General features: G+C 42.9%; 1 long non-coding RNA gene across 2 annotated transcripts; it reads right to left on the bottom strand.

Annotated features, from left to right (window-relative positions):
* Positions 1-560: 560 nt before the first annotated feature.
* Positions 561-27,470, bottom strand: LOC128135317 (uncharacterized). Of its 2 annotated transcripts, none has more exons than XR_008233048.1 (4): positions 27,282-27,470; positions 6,121-6,282; positions 2,378-5,344; positions 561-2,029 (listed from the first exon to the last, which is right to left on the bottom strand). It is a non-coding gene; the product is annotated as an uncharacterized LOC128135317 (long non-coding RNA). The 2 variants fall into 2 exon arrangements; XR_008233049.1 differs by lacking the exon at positions 27,282-27,470 and adding an exon at positions 8,972-9,058.

The raw sequence follows: 27,470 nt of genomic DNA, 5'->3' as shown, positions 1-27,470 counted from the left end.
CAGCCTTGAGATCTTTCTTTTTCAGGCTGCTAAAAGGAAAGAGGGAAGCTATAGTAAGAGCTCAAACAAGTGTGAAGCCCAGTGGCTACTCTGGGGAAAAAGAGTATTTGCACAGCTCCTTTGTATTTGTATTTGCGAGCTCCCTTTTTGTGCTGGGAATTACAGCCATGTGCTTAAGCGTCCAACCTTGCCCCACCTTTCTGGGATGTCTTTTATGGGAACGATGCCCGACGCCGAAAGTGCTGTCGCTGGGAGTCCGTCCCAGCACAACCCGCAGGAGCTGCCGTGGGCGCTCCACCAGTGGAGCTCCATCAGCCATGGGCACGGGGACACAGGGCAGGAGGAGGCTGGGACAGCGGGGCTGCACCTCTCCGGGTGCCAGCAGGCGGGAGCAGGGCTGGCCGGGGAGCAAGAAACCCGGCAGCGTGGCACTTGTTGAAGTAGAGCTATCTTCCCGGCCAAAGGACCGCAGGGATTTCCCGAGCGAGGGGAGGCTGCATAGCAAACACCAGGCATAGGCATTTCGGAGGGGAGAGGCCAAGGGAACAAAACTTATTTTTATGGACGGACGAAGGCTGCCAGATGGGCTGCCGACCCAGCTGGGAGCCAGCAAGTGTCTTCTGGGGGCCTGCAGGCGTAGACTGCGGATATGAGCATCTGGGGAGAAATCCCCACCTTTGCTTTGAAACTACAGAGAGGCGACTGACCCCTTACCCTTTGGTGTGAAAGAAGAAAGGTGATAATTCAATCCTCCAGGCAAAAGATGAGTGGAAGGCAATATGCATCCACGCCAGAAGAACTCCTGAAGATATTCCCATCACCAAAATTATCAGCCAACTCAGAGCTGTCCGAACGGGAAGAATCACCAGGGTTTCCAACCCTAATTACCCGCTGGCTGAAACAATGACATAATCAACGGGGGGTGAATCGCATTAGTGGTCGTATCCTGAGAAGAAGAACTGGATGCAAGAAGTATCCTACTGAACTATAAACTACTTATAACAGCACTCTGCAAGAGTATTTACAAACACACTCCTGTTCAAAGCCGGACATGTTGTTTCAGAGGAACTGAAGAAACCAAAACAAGAAAAGAAATTATGTTGACAAGTGGGTTTTACTATAACGATGCCTTTGTTAAGCCTATAAAGAGGGCATCTATTGGCACCATCCATTATCCATTGGAAAGTAGGGGATGGAGCAAACTAGTGAAATGATGGAACAATCCAGATTTACATCAGCTAGCAATGACATTTCACCGGAAAAGCCAGAAGAGTCACAGGTTTAGCTAGCTAATCATGTGGAGCCTTGTGTAATCACATTAAGACCAAAGGGATCCTTCCATTGACTGCAGGAGGCAATAAATCAGGCCAGCAATTAAGAAAAAGAGCTGGAGCATCTTTGGCATTTGTTAATCACCACCAAGCAGATGAACTTTCTCCGTGCTCTTCCTCCTTGAAACCGGAGCACGGTGCCGAGCGCTCTGGCTGTCATCCAGCAGAGCACTCTGACACGGGTAATCCAGCCGAAGCCCACGGGCCAACTCAGGTGTTGAATGGTAAACACAAGCTTAAATGTGTTGCTGGATTAAGGCCAAAAGCGTTAGCACCGTGCAGCCTGCAGCTCTTTGCATCCCAAGGACAGCATTGCGATATTCGGTGCGGACGGCAGGTTCTCAGCCCGCGGGTCACTCCCTGGTGGTGCCTGAGATGTGGGGAGGTCCTGCAGAAAATGTCATCTGCTGTGGTTTTGTTCGGAGCTCAGGGTTTCCTGTACGCACAGAATGGGAAAGCAAACAAAAGAAAACCAGAGAAGTTTAACCTGGTTTGACTGGTTGGTTTGTAAATAAGAAGTATGTGGCAACACAGTGTTAAATGATCCGAATATTTCTCAGTGAGGGGGAGGTTTGTCCTTGGATTACAATTTTTCAGTCATTTGTGTTATCACAAGTAATTAAAAATCAAACTGTAAATAATTTCCTGTTGACTGACTCGTCACATGCCGGTCGAATCTCTGGAGGCTGTAGCTGTTCCTGTAAAAGAAAGAAGAAGAAAGCCTCGCTGGATTGTGAAAGCAGGTGAAAAAACCTCAGAATTATTCCTTCTGCTCCCAGAATAGTAACCAGAATTAGACTATGACCTTTCCAGAGTGATGGGTGTAATTAAGGAAATCAAAGCTACTGCTATATCTCCAAGGCAAAAAAAAAAAAAAAAAAAAAAAAAAAGTTTTGATCACATTTACTTCTTTTTATAAACCATGAAAGCCAGGATGTTCAGTGTTTAGACTGATGCTCCCCCTGCAAAAGGGGAAATGCACTACTGGACATAAAAAGGAATATGGGGCAAAAAAAACCCTGAATGAAATATCAGCTCCAATATACCTTTCTGATGTTTCGGCTTTCATAGTATTCAAATGTAGAGGTTATTTTCACCTCCTCCGCTGCCTCATGAATTCCCTCAGGGATTGTGATTTGAGCTTCAAACAGGGAAAAAAAAAATATTCTTTTTTATCATGGAAGCTGATAAAATGGACAGAGACAAGAAAAGCTCCTTTTGTTCTGATCTTTCAGGCCTCAAAACATATTTCAATTCATGCAAATATGTACTTAAACCTCTTAGAAAAGCAACTGTATACATTCTATTTACCTTTTTAAAAAATGCATTTTGATTTTAATATTACATGTATTATTTTCCTTTCTGGTATAGAAAAATGTTGTTGTTTTTATTTAGACAATGTCTGTTATTTCTGTCCTCTGTTACATGTTATTTATTGAAGCTTAAGAGGTTACAGTCTCTTACAGAAATCCTTCTTAGCGTGTGGATTATTGATCTTATAATCCGTAATAATATTGTCTATTCTGTCACCCAGCTGCCAGCCATAAACACTAAAAATACACATGCTAAAATTTGTTGTGAGGTTATACTCAGAGAAATCCCAAAACAATTAACATGGTCAATGAATGGCATTTCTAAATAAATACTGTGATTTCTCCCCCAATATGCCTAAGACAGTACACCTTATTACTGGATTTATGGTCTCCTAAATTTCAGTTTTAAAAACAATTCTTCAGTCATGCAGACACCCTTAAATATTAACCTTGCTTTCATTTTGTACTTGTAGTATAATTTTAAATTATTTTCTTTTTGCACTTTTGAAGAAAGCACTTTGTGCTTTGAAGGTTACTTTGAAGGGCTCAACCAAAACTGTTATGTAGGATAGTTAGACTAAACAGGAAAGTTTTAGCAGGGCTTCAGATTCTGCACCTGGCACTTAATCTCTGCCACGGGCAAGAGAGACATCCTGGATTTACAGTCCTGATTTTGATGCTAGCTTGCGACGCCACCCCCTGCCCAATTTCGGGTTGCTCCAGAGCAGATCTGGAAGACCCTCCCCATCTGTCCACATGGGCAAATTTTGCCATTGGAGGGGATGATGCTTATCGGAGGGCTGCTGCTGTCCCTGCAGGGTCACCCGTGGGAGGTTCGGCATCTCTCTGTTCAAACCCCACGTCCCTGCAGGTTAATGGGGTGTTGCAACCCGCACATCCAATTTTCAGTTTGGTCCCAAATGTGGATTTTTTTGCAAATGTGGGCTAAATGTAAAGTTATCACAAAAACGAGCAGAATTCAGGTTTTGACGGCAAGCCTGCACGAGCTTTCAGCTTCACAGAGACGTGAAGGGCACACTGAGCCACCTTCTAATGTCGGGTCCGGCTGCGATGCTGAGAGCACATGTCCGAGCAGTCGTCAGCGCACTGTCCAGCACCACGCTCATTTATTTCCCTGCTTCTGGTGCTCTTCGAGTTAAAAAACAACCCACGAGCTCAGGAAAAAAAAAAAACCAAACCGTCCCAGTGACGATAGCCTAGCAGAGAGGCTGTTGTTTACTTGCATCCAACCCAGGAACTGGGTCATTTTTGAAAGCCTGAAAGCCCCAGCTGTGAGGAGACTGCATCTCCCCGTGCCTGGGGCTTTGCAGCTTCCCCGCTCACCCTGGTAGCCGGGAGGACCTCAGGATGCAGGACCGTGATGATCCCCGTGCTGGTGGGTTTGGTTCGTGCCCCGCTGCGCACCGCTGGGTATGGTTTGGGGTCCATGAGCCCCCCGGAGCACCCCGAGGGTCAGCCTGGGAGCTGCCGACAAGGCACGGCTCCTCTGCTCAGCAAAGCAGAGCCTTGTGGCAGGAGAAGAGCAGGCACGGTTCCCAAGAGTAGCAGTTGCTCCTGGGTTTTCTTCCGGGGGTTTACGGGTAGCTAATTTGAAAGGTGCGGTCAAGGCTTCAGTAAAACACCCAGCTGAAGTTCCAGCAGTAGGTAAAACTGAAGAGACTACCCGAGTCTGCATGAAACCCATCCAAGTTTAGAAAACTTACGTATCCCGGTCTTATCTGTAGCAACACGTGGCTGTTGATAATGCCTGATTTATTCACATTATTTTTTATTGGCATAGCTGTTACTGTATGCGCCTCATAAATCGTGTGTGGTTGGGGAAAGTCCCTAAAATCACTTCTACCCTGGAAAAGATCCAAACCAGGTACCAATTTTTTCCCGCAGGCCGATAAATAATTTCTTCCGGCAAACCTGAATAGCTGGTTAGGTGGGTCCTGCCCCTGGCCATCGGTTTCCCCCTTCAGCGGCAGTTTCTCCTCCCCTGCACAGCACTTCCAGCTCGCAGCGGTTTCCAAGCCGGTGGCCGTCATCCCACCATCCCTGCACTCCTGCAGTGCACGTCGGATCTTGGATGGGGCAGCACAGGACTGGTGAAGGACCTTACAGGTCAGACAGTTAGTCTACAAAAGTTTCAGATTCTTATTTTTCAGATATATTGTGAAGTTCATTCATCTTTTTTTCACAGGGAAGAAAGATATGTCTTCACAGAAAATGTACATGCCTGCCCACACCCACTTCGTAACTTTTTAGCCCATCGATTTCAGCCATGTTTGATGGGATGGAATTTGGTAGGATAATGCTCCTAAATATGTTGATTTTCTGAAAGTTTCAAAAAAAGGCATGGAAGATGGACCCGGTCAGTTCTTGTACTGGGAGATGAATGAGCCCAACTTGTATTAAATGGCAGAGAATTCATACAGGAGAGCTATCATGACTGTCATAAATGTCAAAAATGCTGCGGTTAGAAATTGCACTGCATTGGATAGCTGAGACACAAAGCTTTAGGAAACCAGGCATCATTAGTTCTGCTGCTCAAGGACTTGGGCATTTGGGAAAGGGACACCGGGGAACAGGCTTACACAGGGATGTTCACTGACTTGGGTTGATTATGTCAGGAGACTGGCTCTGCTTGTGACAGATGAGGCAGAGGCAGTTGACGTAGCACTTTAATATACTATTCTGGCAAGTAAGAAAATTAATACTTGTAAAGAATGTATCGTGGTTTTGGTGGAGACTTTTATACATCTGCATAAATACTGCCAAGGTTTTTAAAACTAAAATACATGTATACTAGAGGGAGATCATATTCCCATTTCGCATTCATAACTTGTCCATATATCCCCCTTAGACACATAACCATGTTTTCTCTGCCAAATCCTTCCCTGTACTTGTGGATCAATTAGTATTATTTCTATACTGTCCCCATCTGTATTCTTTCATTTTACAAAATCACAGAAGAGGAAATAAATCACATAAAACCTGCATTCAGCATGGTTGTATCACGATGGTTATGTTGCTATGGAAACATCTGTGTGAAGAGACTATGATGCTCTTGGAGATTAGCATTTTATCCCAGATTTCCAATTATGTCATCAGACTGGATTTGCAGTGGCCTAAACTGACATAACCACAAGAAAATGAAGTAATTTATTAACAGGTAAAGATCTGACCTGGCAATTATTTGCGAAAAAACCCTAATAATTTACATGATGGGGAAGCTGAACCTAAAACTGCTGCTGCCCCATGCACATTTGAAAGGGTGGATTAAGTTCTGCTTGAATGACCCTGGAATAATTCTTGTTTCCTAATGAGTCCTAGGATTCAAGAGAGCAGCTGGGAGGCACCCGTTCTCTGACTTAGGCTGAGTTTAACTGGATAGGGTACTGAATGTGGTGCTGTGGCAGGGGTACGGCTGTTAGCACAGACTAAGTGTGCCTGGGCATTATTCCACGTACAGCCGCCGTTCTTCTGCTTGTAGTCCCGTTGTTCCTCATGGTCAGTGTCCCCTCAACCTTCTCAAAAGCACTCCAGGTGCGGCTGGGTTGTTTTCATCCGCCTGTTTCTGCTGGTGTCATGTGCTGAGTCACAGGCATTGAAGGTATATAGCAGCGACGTATCTGCAAAATATGTTACAAAGTTTTGTGTAGTAGATTTTTTGTACTGGCAAAACAATTGCATTTGATATACGGCACAATCTCTCAAGAAAAGATGGACTCCGCTTTGCTTCCTTTCGATAAACCGCATGGCCTTTATGGAAGCAAAGTTCTTCAACACCACAAAGCAAAAAGAATTCATATGTAGAAAACCATCAAGGATATAAATTAAATTTACAAATGTGGCAGAACGATTTAAGAGGCTAAAAGTAAAATGTAAATAGTAAGAGGTGGGGCACAAGACTTAGTTTTGATCACATATATGAATGTCCTGGTGTTGGTAATAAAGCAGCATATTAATGACACAATCAAAGCCCTTCAAAACAGACAAAAATATAACACTTCTTATATGAAGCATGGTATCAGTTCCTCTTCAGGAAAGATTCAGCTATGTTATTAAAAATTATCATAAAAAAATCATGCTGATAAGTTCTAAGGACATAGCTCGGCATTTTCAAAGCTGAGATCCCAAAGTGAGGAACCTGAAGCAGAAGTGCGCCTTCTTCGGTCTCCTGGCCCCGTCCACCCTCTCACCCCTGTATCGCAGAGCCCAGGCTGTGGGTCAGCTAAGGAGCCGGCTGTGGGCTGGACCAGGGACCAGGCTGGAGGACCAGTCTGTGTCAACTCAGCATCTCAGCCCATCCTTGCTGTGTGGGCACAGGATTGCTCTGGGGAGGACCGGTTGGCCTGGCAGGTCCAGCAAAATAGGGAGTTTTGTGCAAAATACATATATGCTTTCACATCTTTTGAAATATCATCCAATATTATGTATATGCTTGAATATAGCTGTAGATTTGTAGTACAATGACCTGAATTTGGATACACTGATGTCATTGTGTGATGCCATATTTTACAGCACCCTAGCTTGTCCATGTCTAACGAGTCCTACTGAAATGGGTGACCGCAGGCAGACCCTGAGGATTAACTCAAATCCAATAATTGCACGGTGACTCCACCTCCACCTATGAGTAAAACAGCCAGTCCTGAAAAACTTAATATGCAGTTCCTTCAGAAGCCAATGGTACACCAAATAGGGTTGGCTCCAATGGTATCACTTGTAAGAAATAACCTTTTTACCAATTAAACTTGAGATATTGAAAGTTTTAAATCAAAGGAACTAGTTTTCCTATTCCACTTACTCAACACAACATGCTTCTGCCACACCTCACTGTAAATTACGTCCAGATTAAGTGCATGCCATTATTTTGAACGTATTTCTCTAAAAAAGATGACATGGAGTGGGAGAGTAGAGGATACTAAGCAGAAGCTGAAAATGAGGAGAGAAACTGTGGCTTTGCCTTTTTCTGCTCCATTAGGCAACAAAATGTGACAGGAGTTTCTTGTGAACTGTGTTATGTATTATTTGCTACCGTGTCGGGTAAGGGAGGTGATCACAACAATATGCCCTTTGTGTCATCCGGACTGTACGGGGACTGGTAGGAACGGGGAGGAGACAAATTATTTGTTTGCAAGCCAAAGTGAATGTGGTGCCAGTGTGATGAATTTATAACTGAAGGCACACAAACAGGGAAAGCTCCCATCAGATTCTATCGACCCCTTTGCTTTCTGTATAGATTTTTCGTCTGCCTGTGCACCAAAAGTTTTCTTTCAGTGCTGACGTTATGGTGACTCCCACCACAGATGTCTAATTTCTCCATCAGACTGGTGACCTTGTAGGAACAGGGGATACTAGCAGCAGACCCCAAAAGGTTATGGGAAGAGTGCTTCACATTTTACTTGCTTGATTTATTTCCAGCAGTAGCAGCAGAGTTCATTCTCCTGTCCATTATAATGCTGTAAATTCAATTGCAATTGTTTTTATTAATAATGTAAATAAGGTAACTAACTTTCCTCATGGCCCTGATCTTGAGTTAAAATTTACATGAAGAGATCCTTGTATTCGGGGAGAGTACCCTTCAATGAGTCCATGAAAAATTATCTGTTTTTTCTTGTGAGGAACTGACTGTAGGACTGGCGATTGGCTTTGTATTTTGGATATCATCATTCCTATTCAGCCTGAGATTCAGATACTAAGTGGAATCTTTTGCAGCTTCTTAAAATGCCTCATGAATTAAACAGACATTCATAAAATGTCCAAAATTTAAATTCAATTAAATATATAATGTGTCCACGTAAGATATTTACATTACTCAAGGGCAATTAAGATAATGGTCATGGAAGATGGATAGTCTGCTGCTTTTACTAGGCTTACTTTGGTTTCGAATCAACGCTATTCTTACCAAATAAGGCATCTTACTCCGAACATTTCAGCTATGTATTTGAAGGAAACAAGTCATTCCCACTAATCTTTGGAATGCACAAAAAAGACATGAGCAAAATGTTAGAAGGGCTAGGAAATGTTATTTTCATCCTGTCTTTTCTGTATTGTCTGCACTAGGATGATCCCTCCTTCTCACTGACACTGTTGGATGAACTCTTTGCAAAAGGGCATTTCTGTTTCAATAGCGACTGAGTGATATGGCCAAGCATGACAGTTTACTCCCTGCCAAGTTTGTATTTTCAGCTCAGTGGAGAAAAAGAAAATCCTTTCTTTTCAGCTAAGGTTCTCAAAATATTTGTTGTTTCCAAAATTCAGCCAGCATGACCCATGTTAAAGCCATACACAAACTAAAAGATAAGTTAAATCACCCACCTGCAAAATTTCCACCAAAACTGCAAATGGGGAAAACACTTGCCTGATAAGTGCTGGCATGAAACAGCTACTAGAGTGCTCCCTTCTTTCTGATGCTAGCACATTTTAGTATTCCTGCCAACCGCATAGTAACCTCAAGGGCACCTTGAAAAAAACCAGAAACTGTTTAAAAAAATCAGTGGTAAAAATACCCCTCTGCCAAAACAAAATAAATATTACTATTGTTGGAAAGGGTTGGTTTGTTTTCCTTTTTTAATTAATTTTTTAAAAGCAATTAATAGTCTAGGGATTTAAAGGGAAACAAAAATAGGGTTACATGTGCTCACAGTATGGTGTATCTTGCCATCTCAAAGGTTCCCAAACAGTTGGTCCACAGAGACTTGACGGGTCACATAGTTTTGACGCTTCCCTCTGTCTCCTACTGCTAAATCTCATTTGTAATACCTAAAAATACACATCTTGCTTTCCCAGTATAGCTTTCCCATGTAAACGGGCTTGCTGCGTTGCCCCAGGACGTGGTGATGTTCTGCAGGGTGGGAGAACAGGAGATGTGATTGCCAACTGGAAGGGAGACAGTTTCTGAATGGAAGGGGAGGATTTCCCTGAGATAATGTTTCTATTCAGCTGGAAAATGATCAAGGACCCTGTGACTAAATAGTATTCAGAGTGGTTTCAGGCACCTCTGCGAAAGGAATTCTGCCCATGTGGCCAGGGCGTTGGGCTCGGCAGTCCTCCTGGGAGGCAAGAAAGGGCTGAGGCGTCTGCGCCCGGGGCATTTCATGCTTATGTCAGCCAACCACTGGTTAAAAAAACTGCAGCAGGCCGGAGAATTAAGACCCCTTACAGAGCACCTCAGGGAATGCCATTGCCTGGAAGGGATATTTAAAGTTCTGCTCCAATCAGCTCATTCTTGGGTTTAGATATTTTGAGGACATAAGTATCTTGTTACAATAAAACACCAGCGACTTTAAAAGATGCTTCCAGTGACACGTGCTATTTTTAGCACACAATTTTGCTTTAACTTGTTATTGTTTATAATGATCTTAGACTTCCCAAAGCACGCCCAGGCCTTTGGCAAAACTGTTTGCATGCACAGAAATTTCTATAAGAATAATGTCCATTTCTCTCCATGAAGATTTAGTGCTGTCCTTTGCAAGAGTGTTGCTGGGGAAACAGTGACTCTTAGTCATATTTCACATGATGCCTAGAATTAATCTGTTAGCGATTCAGACTGGATGGCTCTTTCACTTGGTGCATCTGTTAAAAAAGTTCTTCAGATAGATAATTTATCTACACATGTATTTTGAACAAAACAGAATCACATATTAGGCCTCACTGACAGTTATTTTCCTTGAAAGTGATTTTTCATTTAACATGCCCCAAAAGAGTTACATTTGGTCAGTCCCCTAGAGACAGTGTTTTAAATAGATTTGTTACTATCTCTTAACCTCAGTTAATTTATATAAGTTTCTAGATTTCTAAAGAATGTTCTCTCAGCAGTTAGGTTGATTGCACTTTAAAGCATTTCTTATTTCATTACCTAAGCAACATGTGTGGAGAGAAAGAAAATGGAATAGCTTACTGCCAAGGACGGAGTTGATGATAGAGACGGTGTGAACATGAAAATGAAGTTGTATCCATGCATTCAGTGAAGGAAAATAACCAGCATTCAAGTGAACTAGAAACTGGCAGTCAAGGAAAAGTCAATCTGTGTGAACTCGTCAGCATCAGATTGAAACTGGTTGTTGATTGTTTTGCTTCAAATCTGGATTGTACAGATTCATGACTGAAGAGACTCCTGTATTTTCATCTCACTGTGAATCTCACAGCGAGATTCACTGAGTTCAAGCTCACCTAAGAAAAGTACACACCAGTTAACTGGGTCTCTGAATCTAACCTGCAATTTTAGTCAAAACATTAGAAACTCCAGTGTCAGGGAACACTATCTTCCCCTGAGAAAATGAGCCACCGTTACCCTGTAGGTCAAAAGAGGCAGTTGCAATGAGATAGTTGCCAGTAAATAGGGGGAACAGCTCTGACTTGGTGAGGTAGTGATGCACGAGTCGTCTGTGTCTTAGCGTGCGGACATCAGGGCTAGGGAGAGAGGAGAAAAAGGAATTCTGAAAAAGAAATCTGTTAAGCTGGAGAACTGCATAAAAATGCAGTTTCTCTTTCAGAGAGCCAAATGAAGATGGCCTCCGTAGACCTGAACTTTCTGATCACAGGGATACAGGTGTTCTTTCTGCTGCGTGACCTCACTCACTAAATCACCTTCAAGCTCTTTATAGACATCCCTCTTCATACCCCACAGAAGTTGTTCCTATCAGATAAGGCAAGAAAACTTTTGCAGAGGTTTACAGACCGTAGCAGCTTAGACATCATTCACAATCAAAAAGTGAGGCATCTGCTATTCTACTCAGGCACTTCACAAAAAATTAAGTACTCTTCCAAATAAGGACAGTTAACAGAATGAATTGCATTAGTCTTTCATCTCATCTAGATAGTTTTCATTATTAAGCAAAGAGTCATTAGCCTCTTACTACCAGCGTAGTATCAATCACTTGTGCCAAAGAATTGGATTAAGGACACTTATGAACTCCTTGGCTTGCTCCCAATGTTTTTCAGTGCCCTCCAAGTAGGTGCAGTCAGGAGCAGGAAAAATTTACAGCTCACCCAAAGACTTCTCAGTGTTTCAGACCTATGAAAACAATACTTTCTCTGCAAGACAGCATTATCGTTTTTGTAAATGTTATTTTTAAAATTAGTATACTAAAAATAACACAGTACAGTCTAGTAGCAGACTACTCATTTTAGTTCCTTTATAAATGTGATACATTTTTCCAAATTAGAGAAATTCTTGTCAGCCCAGAATAACTCAAAAGGTAGTTTGAGCTGGTTTGGAGACAGGTATATGAAAATGGATCTGACTCTACAGTTAAAAGCTAGAAGTCCAGAATTTGACCAGATATAGTCCAGCCCTACAAATGTTAGAACTTTTTATACTGACTCCTTGCAGCTAAATATGCAGATTTAAGCCTAGATGAAGCCTATAGAAACCAGTGGAAGTTTTTTCCACTGGACTTGTTCCTAAGGCTTTGAAGAATTTAGAGTGTAAGTAGAATCAGATAAAAGGATATGGATGCTGGATTAGGCAAGCAGCAGATTACAAAACAGCATTAGCATTTGCCCTTTGCAAAGGTTGAATTATGTTCCTATCTTAAATATTGCATTGTCTATTCATGCTCCCATGGGGACTATCCATTTACAAATTTTGGCTGAAAATGGCAACAGGACCAGAATACTGTCAGAATTTTTTTTTTCCCCTCATGGTATGCTAGAACTTCAGGGCAGACGTTATTACAAATAAATAGCTCAGAAGGGTGTTGAAAAATCATATGTCATAAGCAGTCCTGGAACAAAGTAGAATGCTCCATCCAATAATAAAGTAATTTAAAATTAAATGGAAGTGATATGTTTGTATTAAACTCTCCAGATTTCATGAAACTTGCACCTTGCTCGGTCCCATTACAAAGACAGCGCTCAGAGCAGCTTCAGTGGCCAGTTTCCTAGAGTGCACAAATCTTTTAAGAGCAACTAATCGCTTCATACATTTTCTTTCTTAAGCCACTGCAAAAGCAGAGAAAGCAAAATGTTCCTGATTTTGTTTCAATTTGAAACTCAGAGGAAGTTTAGGATATCTGGGGAGGGAGTCCTCCTATCTCAGGTTAGACATCTGCCATGTGGATATATGAATTAGTCACCCTAGACTCTGTCTGTAGTCAGAGGTAAAAAAGTTCTTCATCTAACCTCTCTTGAGCAAGTACTATAGGATATGTTCTACTCTCCCATTAACAGCTTTGAGACTTCAGCTCTTTCTGGACCTCACGCAAGAATCACTTTGCTGGTGATGCAAAACAAATTAATTTCCCTATAAAGCCCAAATTGTCAGCTAGTGTGAATTAGCAAAGCCTTTACAGATTAAAAAGAACCCCACCCGCCTGTTTTTATGGGCCACTAGTCATTTTTCACAGCTTCAACTGTGCTCAGAATTTCTTTTGCAAAAAATGAGTAAATATAAAGGAAGGGAATGTGTAGATACAGCTAAGCATGGGCTTGTAACCTCTGGAGAACCAAGGAGAAGGAGATAGAGTCAGGTATAGTACTGCAAGTGTGAATTACCTGCCAGAAATATCTTCAACTCTTGTTCACCATGAAGACTTTTACATACCACAAATGTGTTGTGAATTCCCTGAACTTGATATACTATGCTATCACTGAAAATAAATAATACTGAATGATTCTAGATGACTCCCATAATCCCATTGCGGGATTCAGAGTAGGAATCTCACAGCATACAGTGGACATCGAAAAAGAGGAACCAGAGTATAGCTTTCCAGTAATGGGCATTTATGTGCTTATAAGAAACATGACTGGAACAAGCATAACTGAATGTAAGAAATTGCATGCAGATAGCAGCCTGGAAACAGCTGGGAAAAAAAAGCATAAGGGAAAATGAAACCATATTTTGGCACTCAACCATTGCATTGCAGAGACATTCTTTAAGTTTGCATGCAAAAGGAAAAAGCAAGTAGTATTATGCAAAGTAGTATGTTCAAATATACAGTTTTGCTTGTTATTTGGTACAGTTACAAACTTCTTTTCATGGTTGCTTTATGCTCTTGGAGCAGGCCACTACAAATATTCTCACTATAGATATGTGGTAAGTAACCATTATAAAAAATTATTCTATGTTACCATTATAATACTATGTTTTAAGAGGCAGAGTAATACTTGTTATGATAAATAAGTACCTCATAGATACATGAGAGAATAATATTTGTAATTAACATTGTCCATGCAAAATACTATAGATAGTGGAATTACAAAGCAAATCAAATTGTTCTGCATAACGGAATAGCTGCTGAATTGTAAGGTGAAATTAAAGTAGAGGATTAAAAACCAGGGAGAAGATAAAAATAAAATTAGCCGCGCACTTATTAAAGAACACATTTGGTAATAAAACGACTGTGTGTAAGGTGGCCGTCAGGTGCCCCCAAAGCCATCCTTCCTCCAGGCTGACCCAGCCCAGCTCCCCCAGTCTCTCCTCCTGGGGCAAGTGCTCCAGCCCCTGCTGCCTTGGGGGCTCTCCCCTGAGCTCCCTCCAGTTTGTCCGTGTCTTTCCTGCACTGGGGGCCCCAAACTGGATGCAATACTCTAGGGCTGGTCTTACAAGTGTTGCGCAGAAGAAACAAATCGCTTCCTTGGCCTATTGAATGCACTTCTGTCGATGCAGCTGAGGATGCTCTTCGCCTTCATCGCTCCCAGGGCTCCCTGCTGGATCGTGCTTGGCCTAAAAGCCACCAGAACACCCGGGTCCTATCCAGAAGAGGTGGTCCCTGGCCTAGCCCATACCAATGCAGGGGGTGAGTCCACGCCAATGCTGGGCTTTGCATTCGTCCTGGCTGAACATCATAAGGGTCCTCTTGGCCCATTCTTAGTGCTGGTCTGCCCTGTCCTCAAGCATATTTACTGGTCTCACCAGTCTGGCTTCATCAACAGACTCACCGAGGGTGCACTCCGTCATGTCCTCCAGGTCACTGATAAATGTATTAAAAATCATCAATAGGTCCCAGGAGAGACCCCTGAGGAACTCCATTTGTAACCAGTCTCCAGGTGGAGCGTGAACCATTAACCACCACCCTCTGAGCCCAACCATGCAACCAGTTTTTCAAATGTCATAGAATCATAGAATCATAGAATCATTTCGGTTGGAAAAGACCTTCAAGATCATCGAGTCCAACCATTAACCATGCCCCCTAAACCATGCCCTGGAGTACCCTGTCTAGTAGTCTGCTCAATTACTGCTGTTATAATTACTATTCTCTTCAACAAACCACCTCCCTCTGTGATTTCAGGACCACCATTGCAGATCTAAATAACAAAAATTAAGGTTTGCCACTACTTTTTACTACTAGTGACACCCCATAAAAACCACAGCTGTTGGAGACTGAACAATAACTTATTCTCCCTTCAGCAGCAGACCCATTCACCAACGTTTCTTTGCTGAATTCTCATGGATATAGCTCGCTGATGCATTTTTGCCAGAAGTAAAGCCAGTTTAAGACATTCTTGCCTCCTTTCCTACTGCCTCTTAACTATTAAGATGGCTTGCTGCCCTTGGCTGTGCTGGTATTGCTCTTGGTGGGACCGACAGAGGTGTAGTAACAGTAACGTGGAGATGGGACCTAGAGTGAAGGTGGGACAAAAAGCTGGAAGTGTCTGAAACTGGCATTTCACAAGAGAAAAACATATGATTGAATACTACATACTAGCCTCACTCCCAGCTTACCTGAAACAAAACCAGGCAAACAAACACAGTGTCTATAAGGTGATTTTCAGCTCCCAGGATTGTTTTCCAAATCTTGCCTGGCAATAGTAACAGTAAATATAAAACTCCATCCTGAATTCTTCTGTTCCCTGTACCATCCCTCCAGTAGCATTCAGGTCAGAATGAAACACAAGTGCTGGAAAACTCTCCAAGTTTGAGCTAATTTTTACAAAAAACTCCCCAAACCAAATGTTATTCAAGTTCCTGAACGGGACGTTGAATAGTGAAGCTGGTGAACACACAAAAAAAGCATGACATCATCCCAACACTTGTATTTGTTCAACTCTCTCTGAGGGAACATTTGTGTTTTTTCAATAGTAAGGGTGCCATGGCTCTCAGGAGGGACAGAAGCTGTTTTCTCAGCAACCAGCAACCAAGGTTCATTTCTACTCTTCAGAAATGCCCTTTCAGTTCCTGATGGCAGTTATGTGCCAAAGGGGCCCAGCAGGCCTTTTTGGAGACTGTCACTGGTGTTCGAGGAATGTTGGAGCACTTCCTTTCCCTGAATGCCTCTTTCCATTTCTTGAAACTGCTAAATCATCTCTGCCAGCAATGATTTATGCCTAGAGCTCATAAAATTATTCTGAGTCACAAATCACTTTCCATCGCATTGGACCAAACTGGACCCAGGAGGAATGATCATATAGTGTGGCTATGCTTTCTGGAGAAAAGTCTAAGACAGGGAGATAATAGTACACTCTTTTCTCAAGCAGTCTGTTCTCCTATATCCTTACAACTATTTTCACCTGAAGGCCTCTTGGGGTTGAAGTTTTAAGAAGCAAGGGTTGTCTACCTGAATGGCTCTTTCTGATGACTCAGAGGGACACTCTTAAGTCCATATCTTTTCTTTTAATTGTATACACATTTTTCATCAAAATGTAACTTTGATTAAGGTGTGTTAGTGAAATAATGGTGACCTTTCTTGAGGATAAAGAGAGTTACGGGAGACATTGTTCATTTGACAAATTAAGAGCCCTCAACACTTGTTCCTTTGTTGTAAGCACATGCATATGTGGCCAGAAGGGTTTATTCAAGGCCTGAATCTAAAGTTTGTTGTAAGAGAGACCTGTTGCCATGTTAAAATGTGGCAATGAAAGGACTCCCAAGTAATGGAAAGATCAGAATCAGAGACCAATGAGGATAAATTAGATTAAGCTGGATGTGGATAGACTTTCTTTCTATACAAGAACATGCATAATTTTCCTTACAATAATTCATAGGATATAATGGGAAATTCAACCATTTTCTAGTTACTCGGAAATGTACTGCTTTACGCATACAAAGAGAACACAGTTTTCTGTGTCCAAGGAGTTGCTGAATACCTTTTGTGTACTACACCAAATGCTAGTGATGGAAACAGAAATATCACACTGAAGTTGTGTGCAAAGGGAACTTTGCTCAGTCACAATCACTGGATTACATGCAATATGCTTGCACAGTCAAACTGCTTGACAAGAGTTGAGCATCACCACTGTAGATCAGCCGTTAACTTCCTTAACACTTAAATTCATGACCCCGTCCACCCCATATTGGAGAGGAGAGGAGAGGAGGCAGAAGCTGGGTTTATGCCACCAATCTGCCAACTCAGAGAATGCAGATTAACATTAACATCCCACCTACCCTTTGTTGCACACCCATGGTAAGGACCAGAACATGGGGCTTGTTACATATTGCAGGGTGAAAGGAGAAAAGAGTGAGTTGGAAAGAAACAAGGGAATAGCTCAGATAATTCAGATTCCTCAGGAAAAAAATAAAGGCAAGCAACAATATACTGCTCCATTATAGCAATAAGTATGGCTGCGGAGGCTGACATCTCTACATCACACATGTAAGTACTACAAGAAGCAATTATGAAGAGCTAGGAAAGTACTTCCAGATATAACAATAGTTTGTTAAAGTCCATCTGGTGGTAAGCCAGCAAGAGGGAGTGTCAGTATGTGCCTAGAGAAAGTGATTAAAACATAAACAGGATGTGATGGAGGAGGTGGATAATCTAAAAGAATCACAGTAATGCAGAGTTTCATTAGTTAGCTTTTCTGATACAGCAGCTATAATTTGCTTACTGCCAGCTGCTGTATCCCTCTCCAGCCCAAACATACCACTGATATTTAACCGTAAGTCTTCTAAAGCATAATTATTAGTGTTTGTTAACTGAATGACACAAAGGGGAACAAACTAGAAGCCTAAGGTCTCAGTGGCCATCCCACTGAGGATAGGAGGCCACTAACACCTGGCAGCATGGGCTATGCTCCCACATTAGGTGATGCATGCATGGATATATAGCTCTATAGATCTTGCCCCCTGCTTCCCTCATATAGACTGAGGCGACATCCACCAGGTCTTCCTGAGGAAGCCCTAAATGCCCAAGCACACCTGCAATAGCACCTGACTTTTCCAAATTCTCAAACAGGATAATGTAGCATGGAAACTGCTACCCATCATGACTGGGTAAAGTATGTCATTACTGGCCATTGGAGATAAAGGGGAATCTTTACCGTTCACCCAAACAGCCTTTAGAGATTCACATTAGCATTCATGATCACCATTTTTGCAGCTTTTGTTATCTGACACACACCCCAAAAAGCATGGTCTTTATCCTCATTGTCATCTATGCTACCCCTTACACATAAAATGTGCCGCCCTCCCCCATCCTCCGGTAGTCAGTGGATGTCTTGGGTTTTTTTGGAGCTCTCCACAGGTTTCATTTCTTTCCCCACTAGCCTTGGCCAGCTGTCTTATGGCACCATTAAAAGAATAATCCTCATCACGCATGCTCACATGCCTAGAACTGTCTTTTTGTGCCTTTAAGCCCTGTCTTAGACTCTCAGCCATCACGTGTGTGGAAAAAATGTCTAACCCTCCTCTCCTCTCCTCTCCTCTCCTCTCCTCTCCTCTCCTCTCCTCTCCTCTCCTCTCCTCTCCTCTCCTCTCCTCTCCTCTCCTCTCCTCTCCTCTCCTCTCCTCTCCTCTCCTCTCCTCTCCTCTCCTCTCCTCTCCTTCCGCAGGTAACATTATTCTAAAAGTCATCAGAAGAATGTCAGCTATCTTCAATTAAACTAAAACCTATCATCATGACCACATCTTGTTGATGAAGAAGGTATCAAGGCTTAATGGAGATGGGTGCTCCCATCTCTCCCCTTCTCCTGTGTTCTGCTGTTGTACATTTCGTCAAAATCCATCTCTCTTCTGGCTTTATGGTGTCCCAGTGACGCTACTTTGGCATGTTGAACATCCTGGCTGGGGTCTGCACCTGCATCCTTTCTGTTTTTAGAGAGACAGATGCAAGAAAAACGGTTTTCATAAAGCAGTTCTTACATCTGGGTCTAAGCTGCTTACAACAGCAGCAGCAAACATCTATCACCAGCACTTTAAAGCGAGTGTGTTGCCTTAGATGAAATGTTGAAAGATTGTCTAGAGCTTAATAAATCCACTACATTAACAGTAAACTTCTAGTAATTAAAAGCATTTCCAGAGATGAAAGACTACAGAAAATGTCTTCTACCGAGTTAATTTTCATTCTTTTCCACTTTGATTCAGCTGAGTGTAGCCAAAATAAAGATATAAAAGGTAGACATAGAGGGGAAGATGAGATAAGTCAAGAAAGAAGTGACTGGTAACGGATCAATTCTGCACTGACCATTCACAACCAATCAGTATATGTTACTCATTTTGCAAAACTGATCTTCCCATTTCAGTTCCAAAGCTATAAATCTGATTTTCACTTTAAAGATTGCTGAAAACCACAGTGCAAAAGTTTATCTTCACCATTAAAAAGGTAACTAACACAGCTATCATGAGATAGAAATGCAGTGAAGTCAAGGCAATTTTAGTTCTAGCATGAGGCAAACTTGCCGAGGTAGGCCTCAGGCAGGAGAATAGAGCTGATCTTGTTGTGATAATTGTCTTCACTGTGCTTTTATACCATGGTAGTTCACACATGTTAGTTATCATATTGACTAAAAAAGAATAAAATTAAAAACATGGGGGGAAAAAAGAAAGAATTATTTATAGCAGAGGAGCCCTGAGGAGCAGCATCACAAATGGATTCTCGCTTAACTTGCTGGTGGTTTTCCACTGCTCCTTGCCTCTGTTAATTTATTTTCCATCCATGGGCTATCAGAGTGTATCCAGGGAGCTGCATGCGCCTAGACCTACCCCAGCAGTCCAGTAGCAGTAAAACTGTTAATAATGCGTTCCTTTTTTTTCCATGTTTCTGAGTGACCTATGGTGTTTGGCAACTCTGTATTCATGATTCACGAAAAGATATCTGTCCAAGGAAAAGCTTCATAACATGTCTTAGATTTTCTTTTATCATGATTCTCCTCTGGTTTTCTGTGGGGGTAGGGAGGGTGGGAAAGTCTGTCTGAATGCCTTGTGTTCACTGAGAGATTGTTACAGCATGCCAAGATTTTACAGGGGTAAAAATATTCCAGGAAGTTGTTATTTATCAATTCCCAAGGAAATTAGCTCACAGAATACAAAAATAAGCCTTAAGTAAATGAAAGTAAACAAAGTAATAAATGCCAAGGGGCATGTCATTTTGCTTTTATTTTCTGTTTCTGTTACACCGACACAAAAACCATCATCAGTTCTCGTCCTCTGTCCCATATGAACCCAGAACTGTGCAGGTTGTTCTGAAAAAACTCAAATCTGAGCTGTAAACATGGAGCCTAACAGCTCCTGCAACTGTTTCTTAAACAGTGGGAAATCACTGCTGCTTTTCATCCTTGTGTTACTGCAGTTCCTCATGAACTTGGTTTTTATCATTTAAAAATGCACTCACAGTTTCATTACGATGCTGAAGCAGGGAGTTTCTCATAGTGTTTTACTCAAAGCTCCTTTGACGACTATTTTGGGTTCATCGAGGGGGTGTTTCTCTCTTTATCTGGCTCAAGTTCATGGAGTAAACAGTTGAGACGCTTAAAAAGTCTGACGCTTCACACTTCTTATTATTGCCTATTGAGTTAAGGCAACATCTCCACAGAAGAGTCAACAGTACTGGACACATACCCTTGCTGCAAGTGCAGCTCAGATACTCCATTTCACAGTCTGGTCTGCTTTCATCAGCAGGTTAAACTAATCCACCTGAATGTGAATTGCTGCACCTGCTGGGTGGTCTCCACTGGCTCTGCAGGTGTGTGCTGGGAAACTGGGAACCATAATGCTGGAAAACACCCCGGAAAAAGTTGCTGGAAATCATTCTTCATGTTGGTAGCACAGCTGGAAGATCCAGAGCAGAGGGTTGGGACTGTTTCACCTTGCCCAACAGCATGTCCCAACCTGGCCATCCTGGTCTTACACCGATATAACTGCCTCCCTGCCTGACGCTGTATGTATTTTACAGCCTCCTCTCACCACGGACTTGGTTAATTTAGGGCAAAAACTCAGCGTAGTTGCCTTCCAAGAAAGTAAATACAGGAAGGTCGCACAAACATGGGTTGTTTTTTACCATGCTCTCATGACAATCCCCATGCGGGAATTCAGCTGGCCGGAGATGTCCACGTGGCCTCTTGCCAAGCTGCGGGCTGTGAGATGAGTGGGCAGGGCTGTCCTGCCTCTGTGTGCAGAGAGCCCCAGCGAGGACAGCCGTCACGGCGCGGGGGACCAGTTCACCCCTTCCTGCATGGCAGCACCCTCCAGGACGCTGCTGCCCCTGGCAGCACTTGCACATCCCAACTGGGATGCAGCGGGAGGCAGGACTGGCACCAGCGCCTGAGGTCCTGCTGGATTAGAGGCTGAAATTCGCTGCTGCAGTAGAAGAGACTGCAGCAGGCAACATCCCGCTTCCCTTCTTTTCCCAAGAGATTAAAAAATCATCCAATGCCTGTTCCCTGTGATTCACTTGTTGAAACGCCTTTGTCGATTCTCAGGAGAGAGAAACAAGATCACTAGAGCAAGGATTGCTCAATGGGAAAAAAATTGCACCCAGGGGAAGTGGAACTGGAAGAGAGGACGAAACCCTGTCAATGCTCTATCCTTCCTGCAGAGCTCTGTCCTGTCAAATTTTAAAGATTATAAAAGAGAAATGCCTGCTCTGGGAAAAAGGATGTAGAACAGTTACACTTCTCCATCTTGATCGCCCACCACACATGGGTGGACAGATGCTTCAAAACAATAGCGATAACGTCTTGTTAATAAGGCTCATACCTCCTAAATATCCCTGAAGTGGGTAATTTATGAAGGTACAGAACAGGGAGCCAAAGAACTTTTTATCTGCTGTACCATAATGAGCTATCTGGGCTATGTGAATAGCTATATGATAGCAGCGCTATCCAAAAGATAGTTTAAAGGTATTCAATGGCTTAGCAGACCAACAGTAGACATACGTTGCAAGATGATACGCAGAACTCAACAACAATTTAAATGAAACAGTTTTGGGAGGACAATACAGATGCAGTAACACAAAGCAATGTTGTGACTACTACATTTTCAAAGAGTATTGACAAATACCGAACACTCTCCAAATCACACTGGAGCCTTTTGTTTCAGACATTGTTTTGCTCAGCCTGAAGTTTTTCCCAATTTGTCCAAAACATGTTCACAGAATTGATTTCAGTTCCTCCAGAATGTTTCTTATTTATTTTTTAGGCAGCGTCAGTAAACCAGAAGAATTAAAATTTCTCGCACAGTTTGAGCCATAAGCATCCTGTGAGGTGCCAAGTGAGAGCTATGGGTATTCAGCATCTCATAGCACAAAGCGCTGCAAGTGTCATGTTTCTGAGTGGTTCCTTTGGGAAACTTGAGAGGTTCTCCTTCTGGTTACTGCTGGGAACATGATAAAAGGCAAACGAATGTCTAGAAATAAAAAATTACCAAGTCAGCACGGGTCCTTTCAGGGCTTTGGGTTGGCTCAGCTGTAGAGTTGAGTAGGGTTGGAGGAGCTGGGCAGAGCCATTTGTCAGAAGTGAGAGACAGGGAGGAGGCTGTGAGGTACGTGCAAAAGCTCTGGGGAGAAGAGGGATGTCAGATAAAGAGAAAAAATAACCTCTGTGGGTAGTGGAGGAACTCAGACCGCTACAGGTTAGTCATTAAACTCAGAACAAGTTTTAACCCATGAGTCTTGCGAGCTGTAGGTTTGCTTAGTTTTGTCTTGCACTCTCCTTCTCCTCTCCTAAGGATGCAAGTTGATCAGTTAGTGAGGAGGCAGTTTCTCTGACTGATAAGAGGCAAAAATTTCTAATTACCTCCATGTCCTGTGTTAACTAACTTGGACATTAACATCGATAAAATCCTGGCATGAACAGCACTTAAGACAATTGTTCTTCCACGCAATCAAATGCTCCCAAATTACCCACAGAGCAATGTTGTCTTAGCAAGGGGCATATTCTTTACCATAATCGCCTCTTGCTTTGTCTCTCACCAGTTTTGACTAGAGAAGGCATCACTGCTATGGAGCATGAAACCACAAGAACTTATGCAGCACCATCACTCGGCACAGGGACATTGCGCTGTGCCACACCACGGGTCAGAGCAAGCCATGGTGGGTACGGCAGCGGGGGCCAGGCAGCAGCGAGCCTTGGGCCACTGTTCTCTCCCCAGATGTGTTGAGGGAGAGGGAGAAAATATTTTAAATCAGCCAGCAAAATGAAGGCATTGTAGAGCTGGGAAGAGATGTGTGCACTGCACCCTTTAAATGGGTGTCAATATTCTTTTCCTGTTGTGTCCTCCTGAAAGCCAAAGCAGATTTTTCTTCTGTGTTCAGCAGATGCAGCTGAGGATTCATAGGGCTGTGTGGGCTCTGCACTTTCATGGGTACATGCACATATGCACACACCTTTCATTTTCTACATTAATACTGTATAAAACTCACAATGCAGGGTGCTGCTGAAAAGCTACCACGTATTCTCCAGTGCATACAGCATATACAGCCATCTTTAAACACTTCTGCTCCTGTTGTTACCTTAGTAACAGCCCAAGGGAAATCCCTAAGTAATTAATCAAGCTGCTTAGCTGTTTAAGGTTTTCTTATGAGGGAAGCTGTTGTCTAGCTTCTTTCTCACTGCTGGCAAAAATTCTATATTTAGAAAAGAAATGGCACACGGGCTGATTTAGGGAGCATCCTTTGTCTGTTATATGGGTGAAGGAGAGTGAGTGCCCATGTGTACCTTGTTAAGCCAGTTATTTGGCATGTGCGTACATGCTTAGTAACTGATACTGCAAGTAATAGCTGAAGCATAAACCTCAAAGGATTTCGAGGTGCAGCTGGCAGGCTGGATTTCTTCAAACATTTCAATGTCCTTTCTGAGAGACCATCCTGGTTTCTCCCTCCAGTGCCACATTCAGAAATCACTTGAGGTTCACTTAGTACATAACCAAGTCAGATTGCAAGAAACCACTAGGATCATTTAGTCTGAGTTCCCATACAACCCATCCTATAGAAATTCACTGTTTTGTTTTCATTTGTTTTTTTCTGCAGAAGGCAGTCTTCTTCCTTTGTACACTAAAGAGCATTACTGAGCCTGCTAGATTGTGGAGACCATAATACCTGCCTTACAGAAAGATGTATGTGATGATCCTTTCCTCTAAAATCTTAATTCAGAGGCAACTGGAGAAAACTCTATGGGATAGGGACTGTCCTTTCTCCTTTTAGGATAGCAGCTAACATAATAATGTCAACTATTTTTCATGGTGTGGATCGCTAAGGATTTTCCCTTGGAGCTGTGGTTCCATGCAGAGTGACTGGAAACCAATTCGCTTTCTTGAGTTACCTCCCAAGGTCATGCAGAGGAGCAGTCCATGGCCATCACAACAAAAGCATTACTTGGTCAGGTCACTAACTTTTCAATACAGCACTTTTCCTTCAAGAGGTACAAATCCAACAACAACAACAAACACCCCAAAATCTTCATAAGAACTTGCATCTTGGATCATTTTTCTTTAGCAAGTCTTTGCAGACTCTGCTGGGTGAGAGACAGATCCCACCCGAGGAGAGCCAGCACCTGGAGTTTGGGGCATCGACCAGAGAGGAGGATGATGGTGAGTCAAGCCCTTGCTCTTCCTGAGCAAGCCTTGAGCTTCGCCACTCAATATCCTCTCTCAGTACTCTCAATACAGTGATACCAGCTAAAGGATCTCTCCCATGTGTCATGACAGCCTTTGAAAGACTTGCGTTGTCTTTGTATGAGATAGGAAAATTTCTGAAGTCTCAAAAATGCTCAGAGGAGGAGATAACAGCAGCGGATGCCTTTCTGTGGCCTGTGTCATGCCAGAAGGATGCTGTTTAACCTCATTTTGCATACTGAGCCTTGGCAGTACTGGGCCCCACGCTGACCTGCGTGCTCTGCTCTTTAAGGCTCAGAGATTTGCATCTGTTTCACCAGCAGACACCATTTTATTTTTTGATTAGTCAGTCCTGGAGTAGTAAAGCACTTTATGCCTCTTAAAGACCATTTCTAACATCAGCGAAACCTAAGAAAAGAAGCTTACTCTAATAAAGCAACGGACATTTGAAAAACAAGAGGCAAAAGCTACAAAGCAGGAAAAATATATACCAGTGAAATGGAGTTACCAGTTACACTTAAACATTACAGTAGGTTTCTCCTAAATGCTCAGGGTCTCAGCTGACCTGGCGGGTGGGCCAGCTGCCCTCTCCCCTCCATCTGTGTAGCATTTTGAGCTCTCCACAGTCCCCTCTCAAAACGCTCTCATGGCTTTCCTCTAGCTAAACCACAGTTCCTTATACTAAATACAGCTGTGGCAACTCTCAGTTTTCTCCTCCCACTTTCTCAGAGATTCATTTCTGAAATACTAACAGTGAAAGCAAAACACAGCTTATTTTCCTCTCCCCTAGGACTTTCTCTGCCTTTCCACTGCTATGCTGTGCCTGAACTAGCACATTTCTTCTACTCTAACCAGTCTTCTTGCTGGTTATGACTTTTGCAGCATGGCTACAACCCTATGTAAACATTATGAGAAGGGTTCATTCTATAAGCAAGTTACCTAATCTCTGAGGATAAGATTCACCACACTAAATTTTATCTGTTTCTAAGTTAGGTAGCTAGTCTCAGTCATCATGGTGAAATGGAGACCTGGATGAACATGGATGATGTGCCCGTTCAGCCTTTGCCTGTTTCTCTTCTCTGACTGAAAAGAAGACCTTAGTGACTGAGGCATGAGAGGCACCTACATTTCAGGTCCTTCAAGTTAGGTGAGATGAACCTTACCGGTGAACCCTAGGACCTATAGGAGCTTTCCCTGAGACCACACGTTGCACCAGACATGACTTTTAATTATTCCACACTTAGCCCTCAAGGATTTAGTCCACTCTGTTCCACACCGGTGGAATAGGTGTTACAGTAGCATAAAAATATACAGTTAGTATTAATAACGATAGCAATGTGTTTGATGTTTATGTTTCATGGTCCAGCCTAAGGACAGTTTTCTCAATGTGGGAGTCATTCTTGGAGTAGACTCTTCCTCCATGAGTCTAATACAAAGGTCAAACATCCATGAGTTTTCAGAAGACCTGCAGTCATTTTGCTGTTGTCTGAAACTGGAGAAATACATATTCTTCATTGGGTTGTGTATTCTCACTGACCTCCCATATATACAGGGATGTGTATACGAACTCACAGGACTAATGGTATGGTGATGCAGAAAACTATGATTAGCAGTATCTGCTGCTGTCTGCTAAGGGCGGTTCACCTATGCTCAGATTGGGCTGCAAATTGTCTTGAAAATGAGTCTCCTTTGCCTTTTCCTTTCCCTTTTTCTTTTGATTTGATCTATATCTCACAGAAAGTGAAAGTGCTTGCTTTTGCACTCTGCAAACGAATACTAATGAGGTCATTAAACTTTGATGACTATCCATTTACGTGGCACACCTTCGGACAAAGCTACGTTTTGGTCTTGGGGGAAGGCAGTTTTTCAGCTCCAAGCGCCAGACAGATTGTAGCCAGGCAACGCTTGGCTGGGCAGAAGGCTCGCTCAATGAGGCTGATTAGGAATTCACCTGACGAAATTAGAAGGGAAATTAAGCATTTTGGAAAGAGAGAGAGGAAAAAAGAAATTGAAAAAAAAGAAAAAAAAGCCAGCAGCAAGGACTTGTCTTGCAGGAGTCAGCAAGGCACAAAGGAGAAGTGAGCCGCAAAAGGGGGGAGGAATAGGGCACTGCATAGGGCTTTGCCCTCACCGTGAGAAAAGGCCTGGCCTACTGAGGAAACTGAAACAAGGAAATCTGTGCAGGTTTTGTCAAGATATCCACATCTCCTGTGTTAACTACATAAAGGATGATCAGAGCCTTGGCAATTTTTCGGAGTTGGTGCGCCTATCTGCTTGGGCTAGCACACTGTCTGAGGGGGGTGGCTTGTACACCAGCACTGCAGAAATCACAAGCTCTTGCAAGAGAAACCGGGATGTTAGCAGGCAGGAGGCAGATGCACCCTAACGTCCTATTTCTGCGAAAGGGTCACAGGCAGACAGACAAACAGACAGTGTCCAGCACTCAGGCAAGGCAAGAAACAATGCTGCATGGGCTGCGGCCGTTAGGGAGCTAAGAAGTTACCTAATTAGGCACTCTGGATTTTCATTTAAAGCTCATTGGAAACAAATGATCTTTGTTCTTTTTCCTGTAGGGATCAGAGGATTAGATCCCATACATAAACTGTGCCTTTGACAAACAAAAGAAAAATCAATATATAACATGACAGGTGTCTCACCAGTGGAATATGAAAACACAGCGCACCCCAGCAGAGGCTGCTTTTGCAGAAATGGCTAGTCATCAATCTTTGCCATCCTGCTCTCAGAAATGTGATGTAGGCTGTGAGGCTTATAACGGAGGATCACTAAACCTCTTGATTAAAATAAGAATGTTTATTTTTTTTCAAGACTGAGTTCAGGGGAAAAGAGACTCTGAGTGTCTTAAAATGGCTGCAGCTTTCCTCCAGCCTCCCTCCCGCAGACTCTCGCCCGCATGCAGCTCACCCTGCGGACGTTCCACTCCTCATCGATTTTCCTTTTCTCTTCTGAGTGTAAATCAATATGTCGGCAACTGGAGGTAAAATCACAGCATCTCTAATGAGGAACGTGGGAGTGACGGAGTTCCTAAATCCTAATTCAGAAAACCCTTTCAAAATAGCCTTAATTTCAAGCGCGCGCTAAAATACATTGCTG

The sequence above is a fragment of the Harpia harpyja genome, chromosome 22 (genome assembly GCF_026419915.1).
Source record: "Harpia harpyja isolate bHarHar1 chromosome 22, bHarHar1 primary haplotype, whole genome shotgun sequence".
NCBI lineage: Eukaryota > Metazoa > Chordata > Aves > Accipitriformes > Accipitridae > Harpia > Harpia harpyja.
This window is presented reverse-complemented; position numbering and strand designations above follow the sequence as displayed.